Genomic DNA, 24,729 nt, shown 5'->3' with positions numbered 1-24,729 from the left:
ATATAGTCAGTCTTTCTATGAACTTAACCGCGATGTTACACTTTTCTGGTATCGTTATATCAATCACCATGTGGGTTTTATGTTTGAAATTATTCATTGTGAAGTTATATTCATTTGTTCATTTGTTTTCGTTGATTTTCCAATCTTTCTGCACCGCTGTGTCCCATAGGATGATAACTTTATCATTCTAGGCAACTGTTTACGTTTATGATGATAAAAGTTTTCAGAGATTTTGATGTTGTGTTTCCCGTAGCTTTTCCAGTACAGTTATAGTACTATTTTGTAGCGATAAATATGTTCATTTTATTTTTTAGTTTGTGCTAATTTAAAAACATTCGGTTCTTGGGAGAATATTTTTGTCTCTTTCATGACTGAATAGATCTTGTTACTGTTTTCATCATGCTTGACAATTTCCAAAAGTGGTGGTGAGACGGGTCTTCTGATGTTGAGAGGTAGGTGGTGGTTTTGTAGTTTAGTTTGAGTTACACAAAACCTCTACTTATCTCTGCTTTTCATAAGTAAGATCTGTCAACATCTGCCTTTGTATGGTACATTTTGGCTTGGTCAGCATTTTCCTTGTTTTGGTATCAACCATAACAAGTGTATCGATGCATTTAGTTCAGTCTTTAGTATTATTCTTATTCCCCTCTAATACTCTTTTCGTATTCTCTCTTTCGCAGCAGAGTATTGCATATCATCTTCATTAACTTTTAGGTATTCATGTGTGCTTTCTTAACTAAGTTCCTTGATTTCGGTGGCATTACAGTAACTTGCTTGAATGTAAATTTAGCATATCTTATCTGAACTTCACTTTAAAATCATCACGGAAGCTCTTCATAATTGTTAATAGGCCAACTTGTTATCATTCCAGGTCGTCCATATGAAACAAATTGCTGTTTCAATTTGCTGTTTTCCGTTTCATACTTGCCGGAAATGTTATTGAGTGAAGTGCTGAGTGGTGTTCACGCATCCCTAAAAAAAATTCTGCTGATGCCGGTGGATTTTAAAGTTGATGATCCTAGCTTGTGTTGTTTACCAAATGTTCACCCTCTCTTTTTTGAAAATGGTGGTTATAGGTCAAATTTTACAAATTTCAACGACCTTCACTATTTTAGGCATTTCTTTTGTAGTCAACTCAGGCTGCTGGTAAGTTTCTTTCTTGATTTGGTTATGAAGATGCATTTATTTATCTATGCAACTGGTTTATTTATTTATGCAACTGGTTATGAAGATGCATTTATTTATTTATTTATGCAACTGGTTTTTGCACCTATAACTTCCACTTCTATATTTCTCAACTACTGGTAGGAAGTTATTGATGATTAAAAGGGTGTATATCATCTCGGTGATAAGATCTGGTAAGATAAATCTTGGGCTAGCCTGCTTGGATTATCATCTGAATCTTTTACGGCATGGTTGGACGCATTGGTTCCGTCTTAGTTGGTGCTGAAAAGATATTTTGTCCAGAAATCCGCCGACCCATCAAGTTCAGGTAACTTCTGGATACTAGTGTTTTTTATGGCACTTGTGGTTTCAGTCATATGAGCATCCATAGTTAGCTATGCTCTCTTTTGACCCCCTCTGTTTTTGTATTCAAGATATTTCCATTTTGTAGTTCTTGTCACTTTACACAATTTTGCTCCAGAAATTTCAACTACAATTTTGTTCGTTGATTTCTATTTTCTTTTTTCCGCCATATATTTGTATATTCTCTGAAGGTTTTATTCTATCTAAAGAAGTCACTTCTTTTCTCATATCTCATCAATCTGTGTGTTGTTGCTTGGATCTTTTATATGAGTATTTCTATTACTGATAATCTATCAGTCGACTATCTGATGTTGAGTCATCTCTCTAGTTGTTCTCTCTCTGTATTTTTGATATTTTTCCATTCTTCTATTTCACTCAAGAAAGATGAGTCTTCACGCAGTCTTTTCATCTATTTCTCTATCTTAGCCTTTCATTTTGGTTGTTTTCTTTTTCTTTGTGACTTTTTCCTGGATATTTCACTCATTGTTAGCATATATCAATTATCTGATTTCTGTTAAATTGATTGATTTCCGTTGATATCTCTTCATTATGACATTGACTTTGTGTAAAGCCAAGTTTGATAGTTTTCTTGGCCTGTCTCTTGTTTCTTGATTTTAAGCGATAAAGATCGTTGGTTTGAGGAATTTCTTTGACCGCTTTCTGCTTCTCGATGTTTTTACATGTATGTTAGTGTTTCTTCATCCTACTCTTTGCCTTGTTGATGTGCTGTCCCAGACACTTGGATTGGGAATGATTCTATAGGAACTTCGTCTTGTTTCTATTATCTCAAGGTTTTGGTCTGATCGTTAAAGGGCTATTTTTAGACTGTGTGTAACATTGTAGTTCTTGGTATATCGTTTATATTTTCAAATTGTATCGGCTTATTTTGTATTGCTTCGGCAATGCATATACTAAAATTGGAAAGATACAGAGAAGAATAGCATGGCCCCTGCACGAGGATGACACCGCAAATTTGCGAAGCGTCCCATATTTTTCTAAGGTGGTGAGCTGGTAGAATCACCAGCACGCGGGAACTAAAATGCTTGGTGGCATTTCTTCCGTTTTTACGCTATGGGTTCAAACACCGCTGAGGTCGACTTCGCCTTTTGTCCTTTCGGGGTCGATAAAATAAATACCAACTGAGTATTGGGATCGACATAATCGACTTCCAATTGCTCTCAAAATTTCTGGTTCGTTAATTGAAAGACGCATAGAAGTAATTAGGTGTAATAAGGAGGTTTAAGGCTAACAAGTAAGTTAAGGTTAACTGAAATCTTCGAGGTTACTAAATGCTCTGTGAGAAAATATGGAAAAATGTTAACATATCTTAGCATAACTTGTCTTTAATGAAAATAGCCATGTCTATTCTCATAGTGATTAACAATGTTCTTACCGAAATGGTTATATATACGTCGTATATACGTTGTATATATAACCTTTCTATGTCAGATTTTGGGTGGTGCATCCTAAATCCTGTCATTATATTTCTTGTTTTTCTGTCTATTTTTATTAGTTCATTTAATGTCCAGTTAAAGATATTGTAGCTGTAATTTTGTAGTGCTTGTACACAGAGCTAAATGTGAAAAATAAGATAATAGGTATCAACACTCTAGCCGTCCCAGTTAACATATGTTAACTGGGACGGCTACAAAATTACAGCTACAATATCTTTAACTGGACACTAAATGAACTAATCAAGATAGACAGGAAAACAAGAATTATAATGACAGTATTTAGGATGCACTACCCAAAATCTGACATAGAAAGGTTATATATGCAACGTATATATAACCATTTCGGTAAGAACATTGTTAATTACTATGAGAATAGACATAGCTATTTTCATTAAAAGCAAGTTATGCTAAGATACGTAAACAATTTTCCATATTTTCTCACAGAGCATTTGAGCTCTGTTTTCAGTATTAATATAACTCGTCTATAGTATTCTTTTTTATTTTCTCTTTCATTTGTGTGTGTTGTATCGTATCTAGTTGATTGCTTCCTAAGTATTTGTATGTCTGGCTTTGATCTAATTCTCGCATTCCGTTTGCTTATCTACTGTGATGTTGCTTCTGTTAATTAGTTTTCCTCTTTTCAATGTTGCTGTGGCACATTTTTCTAGGCCAAATTTCATGCTTATTATTATTATTATTATTATTATTATTATTATTATTATTATATTATTATTATTATTGTTATTATTATTATTATTATTATTATTATTATTATTATTATTATTATTATTATTATTATTATTATTATTATTATTATTATTATTATCATTTAATTTTAATTTGCATGTTTGTTACAATCACTCACCGAGACACACCCAGCGTCCTAGGGCGAGTGAATGATAAGAGATGTTAGAATATGATTGAACGCTTGGGGAGGGCGAGTGGCAGGAGCAGTAGCAAAATATCTTCATGTAACACAATACGGACGTTTAAATTGATAAGGCTTTTCTAAGGATGCGGGCAGTACTTGTCAGCACAATCTTTTGGATTTTCCTGAGACATCCTTAGGATGTTATCTAGATGTTTCTGACAACCTTTTTTTATCATACATAGGGAACCCATAATAACAGGAACAGTTTTCACTTTTAGATGCCACATCTTTTGTATTTTAATTTCCTAGTCCTTATATTTTATTAATTTATCAAATTCTTTTATATATATATTTTTTTATCAGTGGGAACACTTACATCCATTTGTCTACAAGCATTTTTTTCACCGTCTTTACTGACTATGTCTGGTCGATTACCCTGGATCGTTCTGTCGGTGTTGACTGGAAAATCCCAGAGGATAGTGACATTTTTATCTTCAACAAATGGCTCAAGATGATGTTCATTACTAGTAAGCAGGAATGTTGATTTTGTACTGTTTACATATCTTACAATGTAAATACTGTCCTACCCTATCATGGCGATTTTTGTATTCGTTTGGTGTCATCATAAGGCATCCAGAGACGAGATGGTCTATTGTTTCACCAAATGTGTCGCAGAATCTGCATTTAGAGTCAGAACCGTTTTGAAGAACGTTAGCCTGGTAGTTTTTGATAAGCAAACTTTGATCTTGTGTCGCAATTATGAAACCCTCAGTCTCTGCTTTCACTCTTGAACTTCTCAACAACTGATGAGTTGCTACTTGGTCTACATCAGTATTTCGGCTTCGAAGTATATACTGTCCAATCAGAGGCTTCTGGCTCCACCCTCGTCAATTTGTTTCTGCCTGTTATGTTTTGCAATCTGCTTGATCCACTTTGCTCGTTTGGTAGCAGTGGTTTCAGGTTCTTCTAATTCAGGGTGAATGCTAAGTTCCTTTGCGATTTTGCAAGCTTCCTTGACAATAGAACGTGATTTTTTGCTGCTTTCATGTTTGCACACAAGCCTCAGCATCCAATCCTCTGTACTAGATAAGTACCTGTTCATTGCTTTTGTGGATGTCTTATAGCTCAATTCTACTTGCATCATTCCTCTCCCACCCTTACTTCCAGGTAGGTACAAACGATCAACGTCTGCTTTGGCTGATGCATGTTCTTAAATGTTAGTAGTTTTCTTGTCTTCCCGTCCAGGAGTTAGAGCGCTGTAGGTTAAAACTATATTGAATTACTGGAAGTGCCGTTGTGTTAATGGTTCTGACGTGATTTTTGGAGTTGAGTTCAGTTTTTAGTATGTGTCTTATTCTGTAGTACTCTTTTCATATTTTTTCTTTCATGGTATTGTGTTGTATACCGTCTCATTCCTTTATCCCTAAGTATTTATAACTTTCTTGTGAACCAAGTTCCTTGATAGTAGCATTGGTATCTAATTTAATGAAAGCTATTTGTCTGAGCTTGTCTCTTACAAAAGTTGCTTTAGAACACTTATCGAGGCCAAAACTCATCCCGATGTCATTGCTAAACTCTTTAACAGTTATTAGCAGCCCTACTAGCTCTTCGTTATTTCTGGCAAACAACTCCGAATCGTCCATATAAAACAGATGGTTTATTGTAGTATTATAAACATTGTGCCCATACCTGGTGATAGTCAGTTCGTTTGAGAGTGGGATTAGTGCCATGTAAAAGAGTAATGGAAAGAGGGGGACATCTTGAAAGGTGCCACGTTTGATGTTGATGTTGCTGGATTGGCTCATCCCCTTACTATGGTTTAGAAGGAGACGTGTGTTCCACTTGACCATGATACCTTGTAAGAATGTGGAGTCTACAGGAAAGATCTTATATATCTCAAGGGCCTTGAATAGCCAATTATGTGAGACATTAGCAAACGCTTTCCTGTAGTCTATCCATGCCATACTCAGGTTCTTCTTTTTCCTCCGGAAATTCTCTACAATCACATTTTATTTATGAGTAATTGATCTTTGCAACCATAAGAATTTCCTTTACCTCTTTCAGCTTGTTGAACAATAGACTTCTGTTCAAGGAAAGCGTATATTCTTTCAGTTAGTATTGATGTGAGGATCTTGTAGGTGGTATTGAGACATGTTATTGGTGGGTAGTCTGGATATTTTGTGTCTTCAGTTTTTGGTAGAAGGTATGTTGTTCCTTCAATCAGACAGGCAGGTATTTGCTCTGGGTTCTGGATGACATGAGTTAGAGATGCAGCGGAATTTTGGTGTAATTCTATCAAACAATCCAGCCAGAAATTAGGAATCCGGTCCAGTCTCATTTGTGAGACATTCTAAGAACCCGTCTTAGATCTTCTATTCCTATTGCCTCCCATTTCTGCTCTTCAACTTCATCCAGTTTCACTTTCTCACGATCTATCCAGTCAGCTTCAGCATTATGTTATTTTTTGTTGCTCCATATCTTCCTCCAGAACTCTTTCAATTCCTCAGTCTTAGGTGGCTCCTTTACTCCTATTTTACTTTTGCCAATTTCCCTATAGAATTTCTTTGCATCCTTCTTGAATACCTTGTTTTGTCGACAAAATTTGATTTTTTTAATCTTACCTTCTGTGCCGTTGGGCCTTCAGCTGTATTCGCTGTTTCAATAGTTCCTTTGTTGCAGGGCGCTTTATAAAGTCTTTGATTTCATATTTTTGCTTGATTCTTTCTAGCTTAATCATGCCAGTAAACTCAGTCTTGCTGAGTTGTATCATAATATCTTCTTTTGCTTCTATGATCTCTTTATTATTCACCTCAAATTCTGTCATATCGATTTTGGTGTTCAGGGTTGACTTTTTAACATGACACCGCTTTCTTGTTCTTCGAATGTTTGTCATAACGTAGGCTGATAGATCAGAAATCGCCTCTATTTTATTTTGTGGGTAGCTATGTTTCCGGGCATAACTGATTAGTGATGTTTAAAACTGAATGACTAATTTGCTCATTTTTATATTCGTTTGTGGAAAGTAGCTTGTTTTTGCTTGGTTTTGCGCCGCTCGTGGCAAATGTTTATTTTGTGTGTATAAGTGTACGTGTGTGTCGTATAGGCATCATTTATGTTGCTTATAAATATTAAAATGTGCACATGTATGCATGAACAGTTGCATGTATAGGTAGTTATTCAATTTACGTACTTATGGTGTAATTGATGTGTTTTTTCAGGGTTCCTGTGGTGGTTTCGACTTGCGTATGTCACATTGAGATATCGCGCATTTAAGAAAGAAACTACACTTTATATAACTCTCCAACTTTTTAGTTCCTTTGCTTTCATAGAACTTTTAAAATAGTTTTATTGCGAAGTTTTCTTTCCATTGCACTGATATTATTGAATTAAGTTTGTCTTGTGGAGAGAGCTTCTTAGTGTACGCCCATGTTGTTATGTAGCCTGGTGCTCCCTTCCTTATTATTATTATCATCATCATCATCATCATCATTATTATTATTATTATTATTATTATTATTATTATTATTATTATTATTATTATTATTATTATTATTATTATTATTATTATTATTATTTTAATTATATGTTTGTCTGTTGTATTTGTACAAGTTGACTCCAAGTCTCACTCAGAGACCTCAAGAGACAACAAGTTCAAGTCGGTGTTATGACTAGGGTACCATATTGTTATGACTAGGGTTTGGCACAGAATTTTGTTCTAGAGTGGTCTGTCAAACCAAGAAAATTAAAAGTTTCTTTTAAAAGTAATTTGATGATAAGATGATAGTGTGATCTTAAGATGACATGTACATTTAAGAGAGTACTTTTGATAATGTTCACATATTAAAATGGTTTGGGAACTACACAAACAATATTTCTTTTATAATATGAGTAGTTCCCATGAGCACTAGTTTTTGAATTTCTTCCATTTTTGGATTTTCTGGTATTTGAGATATGGAACAATCAGCCACTTTTGCTATCATTCCTAGAGTACCTATGACAACAGGTAGTGTTCTAGTTTTCAGGTTCCACATTTTACCAATTTCTGCTTCAAGATCTTTATATTTATATTAGTATTATTATTGAATGAGAGAGCAGTGCATGCCATCAAAGTGACACTGGGGTGCAAATAGACGAAGCCCAATATACCCATTATGAATACCCATCTAATAAGGGTGCAACATATGTGCACCATATATATGCATCACAACCATATGCGCACGATATTGTGATCTTGGATCAAGATAAGCAGCACATGACCTTGCAGGTGAGGCCCAGTTAAGAATTTCTTCAGGTTGAGTAGTCCATCCCACTCAAAAGGTCCCTGAATATGGGTTGTTTAAAGATGATGAACGACACACCCATGTTTCCAGAGGTGAATTATTCAAACTCATAGAATTCTTTTCAACACATGGCTATGATGATCTCCCCTCTACGTCTGCTCCCTTAGGAGCCACCTAAGTCTGAGAAATGGAAGAGTTTTGGAGGAAGATATAGAGCAACAAAAGTAATGTAAAGCTGAAGCTCGCAAGGTAGAACGTGAGAAAGCGAGACTGGATGAAGTTGAGTAGAAATGGGAGGCAATAGGAGCAGAGGATCTAAGATGTGTTCTTAGAAAGTCTCACAAATGGAGAACCCCAGGGCTGGACCGGATTCCTAACTTCCGGCTGAACTGTTTCACAGAAGCACACCAAAAGTTTGCTCCATTCCTGACTGATGTCACCCATAACCCAGAGCAAATACCCGTGTGGTTGACCGAAGGAACAACATACCTTCTACAAAAAAGCAGAAGACACAAAGAATCCAAAGAACTACCCTCCAATAACGTGTCTCAAGATCCTCAAATCCATTCTAACTAAAAGGATACACACTTTCCTTGAACAGCATTCTATCCTTTCTCAAGTTCAAAAAGGTTGTAAAAAGAATACTTATAGATGCAAAGATCAATTACTCATAGATAAAATGATTGCCAGAGCAAAAAAGAACCTGAGTTTTTCATGGATAGACAAGCGTTTGATAGTTTCCAGCATAATTGGCTACTCAAGGCTCTTGAGATATATAAGAACTCTCCTGTAGCATGCCCAAGTCTAATACATGTCCATTGTAATGGGATGAGCCAATCTAACACCATCAATATGAAACGTGGCATCTTTCAAAGTGATTCCCTCTCCCCATTACTCTTTTGCATGGCACTAATCTCACTCTCAAACAAACTGAGTAACACCAGGTATGGGTTCAAATATGTATAATATGAAAGTAAATCATCTGTTTTATATGGACGATCTGAAGCTGTTTGCTAGAAATGACGAAGAGCTAGTAGAGCTGTTAATAATTGTTAACGAGTTTAGCAATGACATTGGGATGGACTTTGGCCTTGATAAGTGTGCTAAAGCAATTTTTGTAAGAGGAAATCAGATACCAATGCTACCATCAAAGAGCTTGACCCACAAGGAAGCTGTAAATACCTGGGGATAAACGAAGGAGACGGTATACAACATGCTACTACGAAGGAAAAATACGTCGCGGGATGTCCTGTGCCGACACCGAACGAATATAAATATCACTCGCCTTCCCTAAGCTTTCAGTCATATTGTAATATCTCTTATCCTTCACTCGTCCTAGGATGCTGTGTGTGTGTCGAGGACTGATTGTAACAAACAAGCAGATTAAAAGTAAATAATAATAATAATAATAATAATAATAATAATAATAATAATAATAATAATAATAATAATAATAATAATTACTATTATTTGTTTGGCTTTGGCATTGTAGCTGTACAAGTTGACTTGGAGTCAACTTGTCTCACCCAGAGACCTCAAGAGACAACAAGTTAGTTGAAGTTGGTGTTATGTCTATGGCGCCATATTCTTAGCGTTTCACAGAGTATTATTCTAGAGAATATCTACCAAAACATAAGTAAATTAGAAGTCTGTTATAAAAGTAATTTGATTATAAGATGTTAGTGCGATATTATGATGACAGATAAAGGTGTTTGTTGATATGTACATTTAAAAGTATTCTATCTACAGATAAAAATGTTTTTGGGATTACATAGACAATATTTTACGCAGGATTTGATCAGTTCCCATGAGCACTGTTTTGAATTTCTTCTTCTTCTTCTTCTTCTCCTTCTTCTTCTTCTTCTTCTTCTTCTTCTTCTTCTTCTTCTTCTTCTTCTTCTTCTTCTTCTTCTTCTTCTTCTTCTTCTTCTTCTTCTTCTTCTTCTTCTGCTTCTGCGTCTATGAAAACTCACAGATTGTTTTGCTGCGTATGATGGTAAGTGTCAGTTGTCCACAGTCAGGAGACTAAGGTGACGCTTGTTTACTGGTCATTCTTCAAGAACCCTGCGAAGAATTCTTGCAGTTCCAAGCAATGCTGATTTTTGTAGGTGTTCTACCTTCACATTTGCACTAATCTTTTTTAGCCATGCTGGTAGTTCAGTGCTGATACTGCCAAGTGCGCCAATTACTATTGGTATCATCGCACTTGATTTAATGTATCCCACAGGATTTTACAATTCTCATTTTCGGTAACTCCTTCAGGAATTTGCTCATACAACGTCTTTGATCATCATCATCATCATCATCATCATCATCATCATCATCATCATCATCATCATCATCATCATTATTATTATTATTATGATTAGTAGTAGTAGTAGTAGTAGTAGTTTGCATTTCATCCTTTTGGGGTTGTAAAATAAGTACCAGTGAAGCATTGGGATCGATGTAAAGTTTCAGGCTTTGTGCCTATACTCGAAATGATCAATATTATTATTGAGTGAGAGAGCAGTGCATGCCATCAAAGTGACACAGATAAAATTATACGAGGCCCAATATACCCATCATGACTACCCGTCTGTGTAGGGTACACCAGGCACATAAATCACAACTATATGTGCGCGACATGGCAATTTCATATCAAGTTAAACAGCGCATGACCTTGCAGGTGGGGCCGAGTTAGAATTTATTTTCTTCAGGTCGAATAGCCCATCCCGCTCAGAAGGACCCCGAATAAGGGATGCTTAAGGATGTTGAACGAAACAACCATGTTTCAAGAGAAAAATTAATCAAACTCCCCCAAATTTCTCTCAACACATAGCTATGATGCTCCCCCACTACTATTGCAATTGATCAGAGATGCACATATTGCCAGCCACTAAAGGACACGTTCAACTGGTTAAGGTTGAACAAGTGACAAGCAAATCTCTGGTACTGTGCAGAATATTTGCTGTAACCCATCTTTCATACTAAAACAAAACAAGTAACACTTCTAATCAGCTATGAGAGCCAGTGCATTATTATTATTATTATTATTATTATTATTATTATTATTATTATTATTATTATTATTATTATTATTATTCAGTAGTTTTATTTTTATAGCGTGCTTTCACTTCACTACCGAGCGCAGCTCTGTGTGCCTTGGGTATGTGCTGTGATTTGTTGTGATGCTCTGATGGTTATTGTATGGAAAGTGTTCTGTGTAGGATTTGTGCAGTGCCTAGTAGTGCAATTTTCTGTATGTTATATGTGTTTGTAAGTCCTGGTGTTTTTGTTATGTATTTGTCTGAATATTTTTTTATCATGCCTAATGCACCTACTATGATAGGAATTGTTTCTGTTTTTAGATTCCACATTCTGGTTACCTCTATTTCCAGGTCTTTGTATTTTGAGAGTTTCTCCATTTCTTTTAGAGACACGTTGTCATCAGCCGGTATTGATACATCAATTAGAAAGCATTTTTTTTTCTTCATGATCTTTGACAACTATATCTGGTCTGTTGGCCTTAATTTCTCTATCTGTGTGTATCGGCATATACCAGAGTATGATTGCTTTCTCGTTTTCTGTGACCTTTTCTGGTGTGTGCCTATACCATCTTTTTTCTGTTGTTATTCCATAATGTTGGCATAGCTTCCAATGTATGTAGGTTCCAACTCTGTCATGTCTGTGAATATATTCCTTCTTAGCCAGGACTGGGCAGCTAGAGATAATATGATTTATTGTTTCTTGTCCATCTCCACATATTCTGCAGTTACTTGTTATATTTCTTTTCATTACATGTTTTTGGTAATTTCTGGTGGGGAGGCTTTGGTCTTGTGCTGCAATTAAAAATCCCTCTGTTTCTGCTTTGAGTCCTGAGCTTCTCAACCATTGCTGGGATTTTTCTTTGTCTATTTCTTTTGCGTTTAGTTTAGTCCAGTATTTAACATGAAGGGGCTTTTCTTGCCATCGTTTTATCATGGTTCGTTGCTGTTCTATTTTTAGTTTGGATTTCATTTGTTTTATAGCGTTTGTTGTTTCTTCCTCTTCTTCTTCTTCTTCTTCTTCTTCTTCTTCTTCTTCTTCTTCTTCTTCTTCTTCTTCTTCTTCTTCTTCTTTTCTTCTTCTTCTTCTTCTTCTTCTTTTCTTCTTCTTCTTCTTCTCTTCTTCTTCTTCTTTTCTTCTTCTTCTTCTTCTTCATATTTATTAGGTGGTATGATTTCTTGTTGTATTTGTCAGCTTCCTTAAATACTGAGAACAGTTTTTGTTTTGCTCGTGTTTTGCCGCTATTTGTATCAGTTTTCCTTCCTTCTGAAGTAGATGTTTTTGAAATCCTATGGTGGTTATTTTATAGTAGTTTTCCAGTTGTATAAGGCCTCTACCACCTTCTATACGTTGTATATATAGTCTTTCTATGTCAGATTTTGGGTGATGCATCCTAGACCCTGTCATTATTTTTCTTGTTTTCCTATCTATTTTGGTCAGTTCATTTAGTGTCCAGTTAAGGATATTGTAGCTGTAACTTATAACTGGGACAGCTAAAGTGTTAATACCTATTATCTTGTTTTTAGCATTGAGCTCTGTTTTTAGTATTGATCTAACTCGTCTATAATATTCTTTTCTTATTTTCTCTTTCATTTGTGTGTGTTGTGTCTTATCTAGTTCATGGATTCCTAAGTATTTGTAAGTTTGGCTTTGGTCTAATTCTTTTATTTCATTGGTTTTATCTAGTGTGATGTTGCTACTCTTAACTAGTTTTCCTCTTTTCAGGGTTACTTTGGCTCATTTTTCTAATCCAAATTTCATATCTATTTCTTTGTTAAATCCATGAACGGTCTTTAATAGTGTTTCCAGCTGTTTGTCATTTGCAGCGTATAGTTTTAGGTCATCCATATATAAAAGGTGGCTGATCGTTTTGCCGTAACATTTATATCCGCATCCAGTTCTATTTAGCATATCAGATAGGGGTGACAGTGCCAAGCAGAAAAGGAGTGGAGAGAGCGTGTCTCGCTGGAATAATCCTCTTCTAATAGGGATGTCTTTGGTTTTCATGAGTCCCTCTTTTGTTTGGAGGTGTAGCACTGTTTGCCATTTATTCATAGAGTGCCCTATGAATTTTATGATTGTTGGTGCTACTTTGTTAATGGCTAGTGTTTCGAGGATCGATGTGTGGGGGATGCTATCAAACGCCTTTTTGTAGTCGATCCAGGCCATACTGAGGCCTTTCTTCTTTCTGTGGCTGTCTTCAGTTATGGCTTTATTAATCATTAGTTGATCTTTACAGCCATATGAGCCTTTGCGGCATCCTTTCTGTTCTTCTGGGAACAGGTTGTTTTCGTCCAGGTGCTTGTTCAACCTTTGCGATATCACTGCAGTAAATGCATTGAACATTGTAGGGAGACAGGTTATTGGTCTGTAGTTTTCTGGTTTTGCTGTCTCATTTGATTTGGGAATTAAGATGGTTTTCCCCTTCGTGAGCCATTCAGGCATTGTCTCTGGCTCTGCTAGTATGTTAAAGTTTTCAGCCAGCTTTTTGTGCATTCCTGTTAGATATTTCAACCAGAAGTTGGGGATCTTGTCATGCCCAGGTGCCTTCCAGTTGCTTAATCTTTGCAGTGCCTGGGTGACCTCTTCAGTTGTTATGGGGGTCCAAAGCGTTTCTCGTACCGGCGGATCCTTTGTGCTTTGGCAAGGATATCTTGCTTCAGCTTTTCTTTTATCTCAGGTAAATCTTTTTCTGTGATGTTATATTTGCGGAGTACTTTTGTTTTCTTTTTGTTGCTCAGTAGCGTTGATTGTCTGCTGATTTCATTAAGAATCGACAGATCTTTTCTCATTTTTTGTATTTTGTTTTGGATGTTATTTATCCACAGGGTTTGTTTGGGTGGTGGTACTCCTGCTTGGATGGGTTTGAGTGAGTATCCAGCTTCTTTTGTGGCTGCAGTTGCTGCTGCGTATATTAAGTCATTTAGCTCAGTGATATCGCTTTTTGTTTCAGTGGCTATTAGTTCCGTGACGGCTAGGTTTATGCTGTTTATAATTGGTGTTGTTGTTTCGTCTATTTTGATTCTTGGGAGGTATGGTCAGTGGTCCATTTTTAGCTCTGTGGTTTTCAGTTCTTTGATTATTTTACTTTTTATATTATCATAATCATTAGGCTCCCCTTCGTTGTTTACATCGTGTTTGTTGAGAATGTTTCTTTTGTCTTCGTGTTTTACTATTTCAGTGTTTATATTATTGGGCATTGTTGTGTGGCTTCTATCTACATTTTCCTGGTGTATTTTTTCTTTTAGATGTTCTATTTCTATTTCTGATATTTTTTTTGCGTTGAGAATGTACCTTCGTACGTTAGCTAATTTATTAGGGTTCATTGCTGTATCCAAGTCTATATTTATGTTGTTTTCCTTCTATATTTTATATGTATGTGTTGTTGTGTTTTCATTTTTTGGGTAGAGCACTGCTGTGAAGTATGCGTGTAAGATAGAAATGTATTCCTCACGTGTCCATTTATGTCTTATGGGTTTTATTTGCGGGACATGAGGAACAACGTCCGGCCCATTATTTTGACGGTCGTCATTTTCGTCCGTTCATTTCTGTTGTCTCATTATTTCGCACGTGTAGTTTTTCGTACATTTTTTGTTGTAAGTTTAAAGTACGTACCGCTCGATTGTTATTCTTGGGTTGAATAATATCGGTGGCATTTAATTTCTTCGTAGTTCCTTTGTACATGGTGTTTGGGGTCGGGGATGATCTGGTGTTGATGGATCGTAATGTAGAACGCATGTTTACATGTGTTGTGTTAGAGGTGGAGATGATATCGAGTCAAAATACTAGTATTATTATTATTATTATTATTATTATTATTATTATTATTATTATATTATTATTATCATTATTATTATTATTATTATTATTATTATTATTATTATTATTATTATTATATTTTTATTATTATATAATTGTACAAAATTTGGTACTTTCCTTCTTTCAATGATTTTAATGTCTAGCCGGTAATTGGATATCTTCGCTGTTGACTACCTGTCTTTTGTTCATGACTAATGTTGTGCACTTATCTGAGCCAAATTCAGTGCTTATGTCTTTGCTGAAGAGTCTACAGCAGTGGTTCTTAACTTGGGGGTGCCCTGCCTCAGTAACTTCCAAGGGAGGAGCCCTTGAGGAAAAGCAAGAATTTCTCTAATTATATTTGTTATTCTTTTAACATGGTCAAATAATGAGAAATTTATGAAAAAATGCAAAAGTATCGCCTTATACCTTTTGTCTTCTTAATCTACTATCTTAGCGCCGCTTACAATTTTCTGTATTTATTGGCCCCGCTTCATATCACTCAAAACTCTTACTAACTCTGAACTGTAACTTTAACATTTGCTTGTATTTTGTAATCTTTTTGTTACAACAAGACTCAGGTTAACAACCACTGGTATTAAGAACCGCTTAGATGTTATTTTCGCGTAAAGACAAACATCTTTTTCTGTTAATAGATTATAAACAAATTTGATCCATAGGTTTCATATAAAATAATCAAGAGACATGCTGAAACATTAGCAAATCATTATAGTAACATACTAAGAGATATTAACTATTTTTAAGTTTTAGCAAGATGAAAAGTACGATATATTTAAAAATAGGAAATAAAACAAAATGTATGTAATAACTTCTACTATCGCTTAATTTAATAAAGTCTCAAAAGAATTAAAAACACAGATTGGAAAACTAAAACATTTAACGATAAAACCATACTTTTTAATATTAAATGTTTATGTTAAAAATATAGTAAATTTTTGTAAGAAAAAATTATAATATAAAGCCAAATGTTAAACTAAAATTCAGATGAAGATGACGATGAACAGTTGTATGAACTAAGCCTTATTGCCAATTCTTCAACCGATAATGCAGGATTTTCTTCAAGTAATGCCTCAAGGAGCTTATCATCAAACTCAACTGGACGTCCTGTTCGATCATCATCTTCAAGGATGAAATCTCCACTTCTGAATTTTGCAAACTATCTTCTGCAAGTTCTTTCATTCAAGCATTATTTCCCATAAACTGAGTGTATGCTTTGAGTCGCTTCGGCAGCAAAGTTTCCTTTTTTGTACTCATAAAGCATTATGTGTCATAATTGCTCTTTGGATACTTCCATGTTAGAAAGGGTTTTAATTAAAGACATTTTAATTATATTATTCTGTAAAATAATATTTAATTAGTGAATAAAAATAATTTTTAATTCCATTAGACATTCTAAAATACTATTAAATTCCATTCAATTTTAAAAAAGGTAAAATCGGACATAACTTATGGGATGACCTGAGATACACACACACTCACACACACACACACACACATACACACACACACACACACATACTCCATGTGCGAAAAGTTTTTTCTGTTTCTTGAGATGGCTTGCATTAAAACAATGTTTTATTTCATTGGTTTTGCGGATTCCTAATTCCTGTTTCGTGATGGTTTCAGATTTGATCTATCTTCCAGGCAGCTCGCTGTCACATGCCAACGCTGTTTCTCATTGTTGTTTTTTTTTTTGTACTTTATATGTGCTCCTGTTTACAGATTACATATTGCCGAGTTTTGCAAACATTGGATGATTATTTATGTTTTTTATTGCACAGTACGCAAAGACACGAGGGATTTCATTTATCCTTTTTATGGAAAAAAGACATTCAGAAAATAGCTAGCTGACAGTCAATACAAAATGTCAATCAGATATGTCCCCCCAACGAACAAAAACTCTTGCGCAAACGACATACAAAATCTGAGAAAGTCTATGAATGAAAATACAAATGTTTAAAATAATGATATATTTGTATTTCTGACATAAACAAGTTTATTTAAAGACTCACGAAATAAAAAGAATTTCAACGGCAACTATAGCAATACACAGGTAAAATGTAGAGTGTCTATCTATCTGCTATTCATGATTGAGTAAGAAACGAAGAGGCTGAAGTGGTAAAGGTCAAACCTCCCCATACATTTACACCACAGTCGAAGAGTCAAGGCAACACAAGGGTGATAGGACTATTTTTAAAGATGTTAACTCCTGGCATGGTGCTACCTTTGTGGCGAAATGGCAGACGTGAAGTAAGAAAAAATGAAATGCGGATAACAAGGGTCCGATATGGACTTGCAATGTTCAAATCGAAAACTGTTAACATTTGTGAAGAGGACTGGCATAAAAAATTGAGATTTAATCCAGTAGAAAAAGTTTACTTCAACGTCATAGGAGAGTAAGTAACGCCATCAATCAAGTTTAGATCGAAATAACTTTTTTATTTTAAAAGCAAAATCTTAGCTTCAATGATAGAAGAAGGCATAAAAAATTTCATGTTCCCATGCAACAAAAATTTGTATGAAAAAGTTGTGAGGTGAAATATCATGAAAAAAAATAAGGCAAAAAATTGGATTTAAGTATAATTAACTTTTTTATTTTAAGAACAAACTATATTTTAATTAAACTTAAATGATAGAGCTCAATTCGAAGAATTTCCTGATATCAATCTCATGCAACAAGATTTAAAAGAAAAAAGTTATGAGTGTTTGTTTCTCAAATTTGAAGGTGATAATATAGTTCTATACTTGTTTATGAATATAGTTCTATAAGGGAACTTTAATATATGTCACCAGTGTCATTGAGGTAAGGAAAAAAATTATCAACGACACCGCTAATTGACACATTTGACACATTATTAATTAACATAATAGCATAGCCTGGAAAAACATGGATTACATGGAAAAATGCGAGCAAGAGAAATAGTATTCTTAAGATTACAAACCTGGAAAATTATAGGACAAGTTATTGCACTTGGAAAAGTTCAGGACAACTGGTAAAGTACAAAAGAAGAAACATTTTACTTAAAATATTGCAGCTAAGGATAAAATTTGAATATTAAAAATGATTTGATTTTAATTTACGAAGTAACATTATAATTAAAAAAGGTACCATCAGTTTGCTAAAATATTGACACACTAGAATACTTAAAAAAAGGAGAGCCAGAAGTACCTATATAGCTAAAGTTTTATGCGAAGTAGAATAGTATATATGGTGGGCAAATTCATTATGTAAAAATAGGCATTGGGTCAAGACTAAAAATGTGAAGACTTGACAATAATGTAGGCAATAACTCAAGCAAATTTTACTGTGAATCTGTTGGTGTAGGTAGATTTTACCGTAATATATTTTCTATAATTTTTTTCTATAACTCACGCTTCTTTATTTGGTATCTCCTTTTCATGAGACGATGCAAACGTTTCTCAATCTCCAATAAGGCTCTCTCCAGCTGAGACTCGCCACTTTTGGGATGTTTGCTCAGGCGGTTCGCAATCTTTGTCCGTCGTCTCATAAGAATCTTCCTTTTTCTAGGGATCCTGTTTCTGTGTATGTTGGCCTTGCACAATGGAACAGATTTGTCACATATGACTTGTATTATAGACATGAAATGTTTGCGTTTCATGTCAATGTCTGGTGCGGAGACACTTTTAGGCCAATCCTGTTTGAGGATCTCTTTCTCAATCAACTTCCAGTTTGCTTTATGAAAGTTTAGTTTGGAGAGATTTGGGTGCTTCGTATAGGTTGTATGTCTGCAAGAGCTTTTGGTCCAGACATAGACAGCTCTTTTATATTGTGATCCGAGATCAGCGTCGGTGTCACTTTAATATTATGGATAATGTCCATATTGTTTGTGAAGCAATGATCCAGTATATTATTTGCCCTGGCTGGTTGCAGCACGATTGGCTCCATGAAAGAGCATTGGTAAGGTGGAGCAGGGACTCTGCCTGTGCTTGCTGCTGGTGTGTCATTCCTGGGAGAATCTGGCCCTAGGCCATCCCATGTTTGGTAAGATAAAGTCATCCAAAAGGAATACATTGATGTGTTGTTCAGTCTGGTGAGAACTTCTATCTTTGCTAGGCAGTCTTCAAATTTGCCTGTATGACTTGGAGAATCTGGTGCGTGATATGTAGTACATATAACAGTATCAAGCTGTCTTATGTGTACAATTTGAGTGTCACACACAGCAGCACCTGGGGCGTGAGGTCTCCTCCTCGGATGTACACAGCAAATCCACCAAGGCTCCTCTCCTTTCTATCTGAGCGTATGACAACATATTGTGGTATATGTGTTTCTGTATCTCCTCTATCAGGTCGCATCGTGGTCTTCGTCTTGTCTGTTTTCCTTTGTGAAAAGTTACATCAATCCTTTTAGAATCGTCTTCTTCTTCTTCTTCTTCTTCTTCTTCTTCTTCTTCTTCTTCTTCTTCTTCTTCTTCTTCTTCTTCTTCTTCTTCTTCTTCTTCTTCTTCTTCTTCTTCTTCTTCTTCTTCTTCTTCTTCTTCTTCTTCTTCCTCTTCTTCTTGTACCTATGTTAGAAATGATTATTAATTAAAATTTCTTCAGATTGTTAAATTCAATGGCTGTTTTTACTTAATTATCACTCGCAACTCTTCGTGTAGGCAATTTTTGTTTTGGTTTTGTATTTTCTGTTGGATTGCTAATAACCTATGTAATACGTTTACAGTGTTTAGTATTGCTATTTTCTGTATTATATTCTGTGGTTTTCGTGATCAATTTGTCATTATGCGTGTTTCAACCAAACCCTCCAAAATCTGTTATTCTTGGAATTACAACTGTTTTCAGTCCCTATATTTTGGTTATTTATATTTTAAATCTTTACTTTGGAGAATTTCTCCATTTTCTTTTTGTGATACAGCGTCATCAGCTGAAGTGTTAATTTGATTAGGAGACATTTCCTTTCCATATGGTTTTTGTCAACCATATACAGCTAATTATCCCGATCTCCTTACCTGTGTAAACAGGCGCATCGTAGAGCATAACCACTGTGTATTTCCTTGGGACTTTTTCCGGCGTATGTTCATAGTATCTCTGTTCGTTTGGCATTTCATAATGCTGCTACAACTTCTAGTATATAATCCCAAGTCTTGCATACTTGTAGATGTGTTCGTTTTTGGTTAAGGCTGTGCAGCTAGAAATAGTTGGGGTAGTTATTGTTTTATGCAACCTCTGTATATTATGTAGTTTCAGTATGCATATTCCTCTATAAATCCGTTGTTGAATATGGTTTTTAATTGTCTTATTGTTGTTACAGTTGTTGTCATCGTCCATCGTTATTGCTGTAGTTGTTTAGTAGTTGTTTTTGTTGCTGTTGCTGCTGCTGTTGTTGTTGTTATTGTTGTTGTTGTTGTTGTTATTATTGTTGTTGTTGTTGTTGTTGTTGTTGTTGTTGTTGTTGTTGTTGTTCTTCTTCTTCTTCTTCTTCTTCTTCTTTTTCTTCTTCTTCTTCTTCTTCTTCTTCTTCTTTTTCTTCTTCTTCTTCTTCTTCTTCTTCTTCTTCTTTTCATAATTCATGACTTGATAAATGCATCAAGATTTTCTTATCTATATTCGGAAAATACGCAGAAATGTTGAAGGTTAACAAATATGTTAATGAATATCGAATATCTACACGGTTAACAGAATGAGAGGTGCGCAAAATCTATAGGAAACGGATTAGTGAATTAGTTAAGAAACACGAGAGAAATCGTCAATTACAAGTACTGAGGTGTTCCAATTATATTGTCGAAGCTAAGTCACTTGGTCAGACATGAAGGAACAAAACTTGTTAGGTGAGCCCGGGTGGTAGAGGTCACCAAGTCTTTGACGGACCGAGATGGATGCGTCTCTATGATCAATTAAAATGAAACAGAAACTTTCGATAACTTTGATTCTCGATACTTAACCGCTTCCATCGATAATGTTCAACGACATATTCTCCGTACTGATAGCAAACTTTCTTCGTAATATATTTTCTGTTTAACTACAGTGTGTGTGGCTGATGTTGTTTTCTTGCTGTTGTTGCCACAGCAACTACTGCCACTATTAAAATTATTATGACTGCAGCAGTCCCACATCAATCAGTTCTTGTGTTTTCTATGTGAATTAGAAATATCTGAAGTAGAATGTTTTATTGTAAAACCATAAATGTAACGTCTGCGCTTCCTGTTCTCGATGACTGCTCACATCTCTTCACACTCTTTGAAACAAAAATAATTAGAGATACCTAGATCATCTTACACAGTGATTAATATCTGGAACTCCAGTGACATTCCTTGGTTTGTAGGTGATGAAGGTGATAAACTTTAGCACTATGAATTCTTTGTGTTCTACCATTGCTCTTACTCTAGCTTAGTCTTTGAGTAGCGGTATATTGATGACTCGGGTTTTTGTCAGTTGACGTCCAATACGCAGTAGGATCATTATTAAATACTGGGACGTACATTGAAATTTCATGCTTACTGGTGCAGAGAGCTGCCAATGTTCTGTGTTGTCTCCCTTTTGATATATATCCAACTGCACGTTATAACTCCTCCTCCATGAACTTTTCAATACGCATTGTAAGATACTGCAAATCTGGCTTTTAGCATTTGTATAGAATGGTTTAGTTTTGTAAGCTAATCACCGTCTTGACTGAAAGAGTCATCAACCAACATAATAACACTCTTGTATATGTAATCTTCACCATAATTTCGCTTGAGCGTGTGGAGTGTCCATTCATTGGTTGCGTATGCAGAAGATATTACTGTTGTTTTCATTATTTATGCTAATCTAGTTGACACTGTTATTACTCTATTATTGGTCATTATTGTTTTCATTGCATCTGTTGTTGCTTCTATTGTTGCTACTAATACAGTTTCCACAAGTATTGGAATACATCTTTCGTCTTAATGCTGCGATGTTATTGTCCACCACCACCATCATCATTATCATGTCAGTGACCGTATCATTACGTACTTTCGCTAAATGCACTCTATTTAATATGTATGCAGTGTCTAGTGCCATAATTTTTCTCTGTTGTGTGTTTATGTTTGTGTATAATATATATATATATATATATATATATATATATATATATATAATATATATATATATATATATATATATATATATATATATATATATATATAGTGAAGGCGCAATGGCTCAGTGGTTAGGGCAGCAGACGCGCGGTCGTAGGATCGTGGCTTTGATTCCCAGACCGGGTGTTGTGAGTGTTTATTGAACGAAAACACCTAAACCTCCACGACGTTCCGTCAGGGATGGGTGGATGGCGAGCCCTACTGTACTATTTCACCATAACTTTCCCTCACTCTTTCTTCCTGTTTCTGTTGTATCTGTATTCCGAAGGGCCAGCCTTGTTATACTATATATATATATATAGTGAAGGCGCAATGGCCCAGTGGTTAGGGCAGCAGACGCGCGGTCGTAGGATCGTAGCTTTGATTCCCAGAGAAATACGTTAAGAGAACACGTGTCTGTGGAGTGCTCAGCCACTTGACGTTAATTTTACGAGCAGGCTGTTCCGCTGATCAACTGGAAACCGACAGAGTGCCACCATATATATATCAATCCTCAGGGTTTGGTAAATGATCGGCCTGCGTTTTTTTTTTTTAATTCTGTATCACCTATTATTACAGAAATTATTTCTGCTTTCACTCTCACATTCTAGTTATGTGTAATTATATATCATTATATGTAAATATGGATATAGTTTGTTGGAACTACTTTTTCGATTGGGAGGCACTTCCTTTCTTGTTATAGAACGTTATTAATATTATCCATGGTTTATGAAATACTTCCGTAGTTTCCTACCTTTAAAATACTTGATTAATATCCTTTCTTTAAACAATAATTGGGTTCATCTTGGAAAACGTACCTAAAAATGTTTAGGTAGGTTTATACACACACACACACACATATGTATATGTATATATATATATATGTATATATATATATATATATATATTATATATATTATATATATATATATATATATTATATATATATTATATATATATATATATATATTATATATATATATTATATATATATATTATATAATATATATATATATATATATATATATATATATATACGTGTGGAGGCGCATTGGCCCAGTGGTTAGGGCAGCGGACTCGCGGTCATAGGATCGCGGTTTCGATTCCCAGACCGGGCGTTGTGAGTGTTTATTGAGCGAAAACACCTAAAGCTCCACGAGGCTCCGACAGGGGATGGTGCTGATCCCTGCTGTACTCTTTCACCACAACTTTCTCTCACTCTTATTTCCTGTTTCTGTTGTACCTGTATTTCAAAGGGCCGGCCTTGTCACTCTCTGTGTCACGCTGAATATCCCCGAGAACTACGTTAAGGGTACACGTGTCTGTGGAGTGCTCAGCCACTTACACGTTAATTTCACGAGTAGGCTGTTCCGTTGATTCGGATCAACCGGAACCCTCGTCGTCGTAACCGACGGAGTGCTTCCATTCCATATATATACGCACACACACTATAGTATTTAAACATATTCAGCATTAATAAAATGTTCAAGGCGATGAATCAGTCCATTGTTAGCGAAACATGTGGATAAATGTTATGGCAGATGCTCTAACAATATTTATAAATTCTGATAATACTGTCGACAGTTAAATTCTGCCACGGAAAATGATAGCAATCCTAGCATTGTTATGCTATTTTTGTCACCTCCAAGTATGTTGGACATTCTGATACAATGTTGTTTAAGTATACACACTACTCAAGTGACATTTGTTTTTCATATCCTTGGGTAGTGATATTCCTTTCGATATAACTATGGTGATGGTACGAGGATCTATCGTGAATATTGCTTCTTTTGTCATCCAGTTAAGTCCAGCAATTTATTAGTAAACTAGTTGACCCTTTGCTGTCAAAAATGACGGCTATTTGTAATGTTTTATATATAAGGTACAAAATAAGGTACATAATAATCACAGATGCAAACATTCACATTCTTCCCTTATAAACACAGGTAAAATGCTGTTGGATTTTTCTATCACTGTTGAACGTTCACCATCCCATTTCCATTGCACACACACACACACGCACACACACACACACACACACACACACACACACACACACACACACACACACACACACACACACATACACACATTCAAATACCTCGTTTTTACACAGTGGAAACGCTGATTTTTTCACCCCTTCCTTATTCATCCTTTCTCCATTATTATTACGTTCTCTCACTCTATCTCAGTCAGGGCTATTACACACACTACTTCTCCTTCACTGAATTACTATTTTCTCTCCTCTCCCTTCACTTATACTACTCTTTCTCCTACTCTACTCCCCATTAGTGATTTTGGACAAATGTACATACATACATACACACACACACTCACATACATACATACATACATACATACATATATCACGTGATCACGTGACCGACCAGACCATCAGATGTTGTTACACATTGCTGGTCACAATGCGTTCGCATTGTTATAGCCTTCGAATGACGCCACCCCGCTGGCTAAGCGGGCAGGCCAACAGAAGAAAGAGTGGGAGAAAGAGTAGTGAAAGAGTACAGCAGGGATCACCACCCCTGCCGGAGCCTCGTGGAGCTTTTAGGTGTTTTCGCTCAATAAACACTCACAACGCCCGGTCTGGGAATCGAAACCGCGATCCTACGACCGCGAGTCCGTTGCCCTAACCACACACACACACACACACATATATATATATATATATATATTCACAA

General features: G+C 35.5%; 1 protein-coding gene and 1 non-coding gene across 2 annotated transcripts in view; both read left to right on the top strand.

The window, feature by feature from the left end:
- LOC115210475 (arg8-vasotocin receptor-like) overlaps positions 1-24,729 on the top strand; it is a 217,912-nt gene that overhangs the window by 65,271 nt on the left and 127,912 nt on the right. The gene's annotated exons all lie outside the window — the stretch shown is intronic.
- LOC115211334 lies at positions 2,416-2,522 on the top strand. Its single transcript, XR_003881603.1, has one exon. It is a non-coding gene; the product is annotated as a U6 spliceosomal RNA (small nuclear RNA).

The sequence above is a fragment of the Octopus sinensis genome, linkage group LG4 (genome assembly GCF_006345805.1).
Source record: "Octopus sinensis linkage group LG4, ASM634580v1, whole genome shotgun sequence".
Taxonomy (NCBI): Eukaryota; Metazoa; Mollusca; class Cephalopoda; order Octopoda; family Octopodidae; genus Octopus; species Octopus sinensis.
This window is presented reverse-complemented; position numbering and strand designations above follow the sequence as displayed.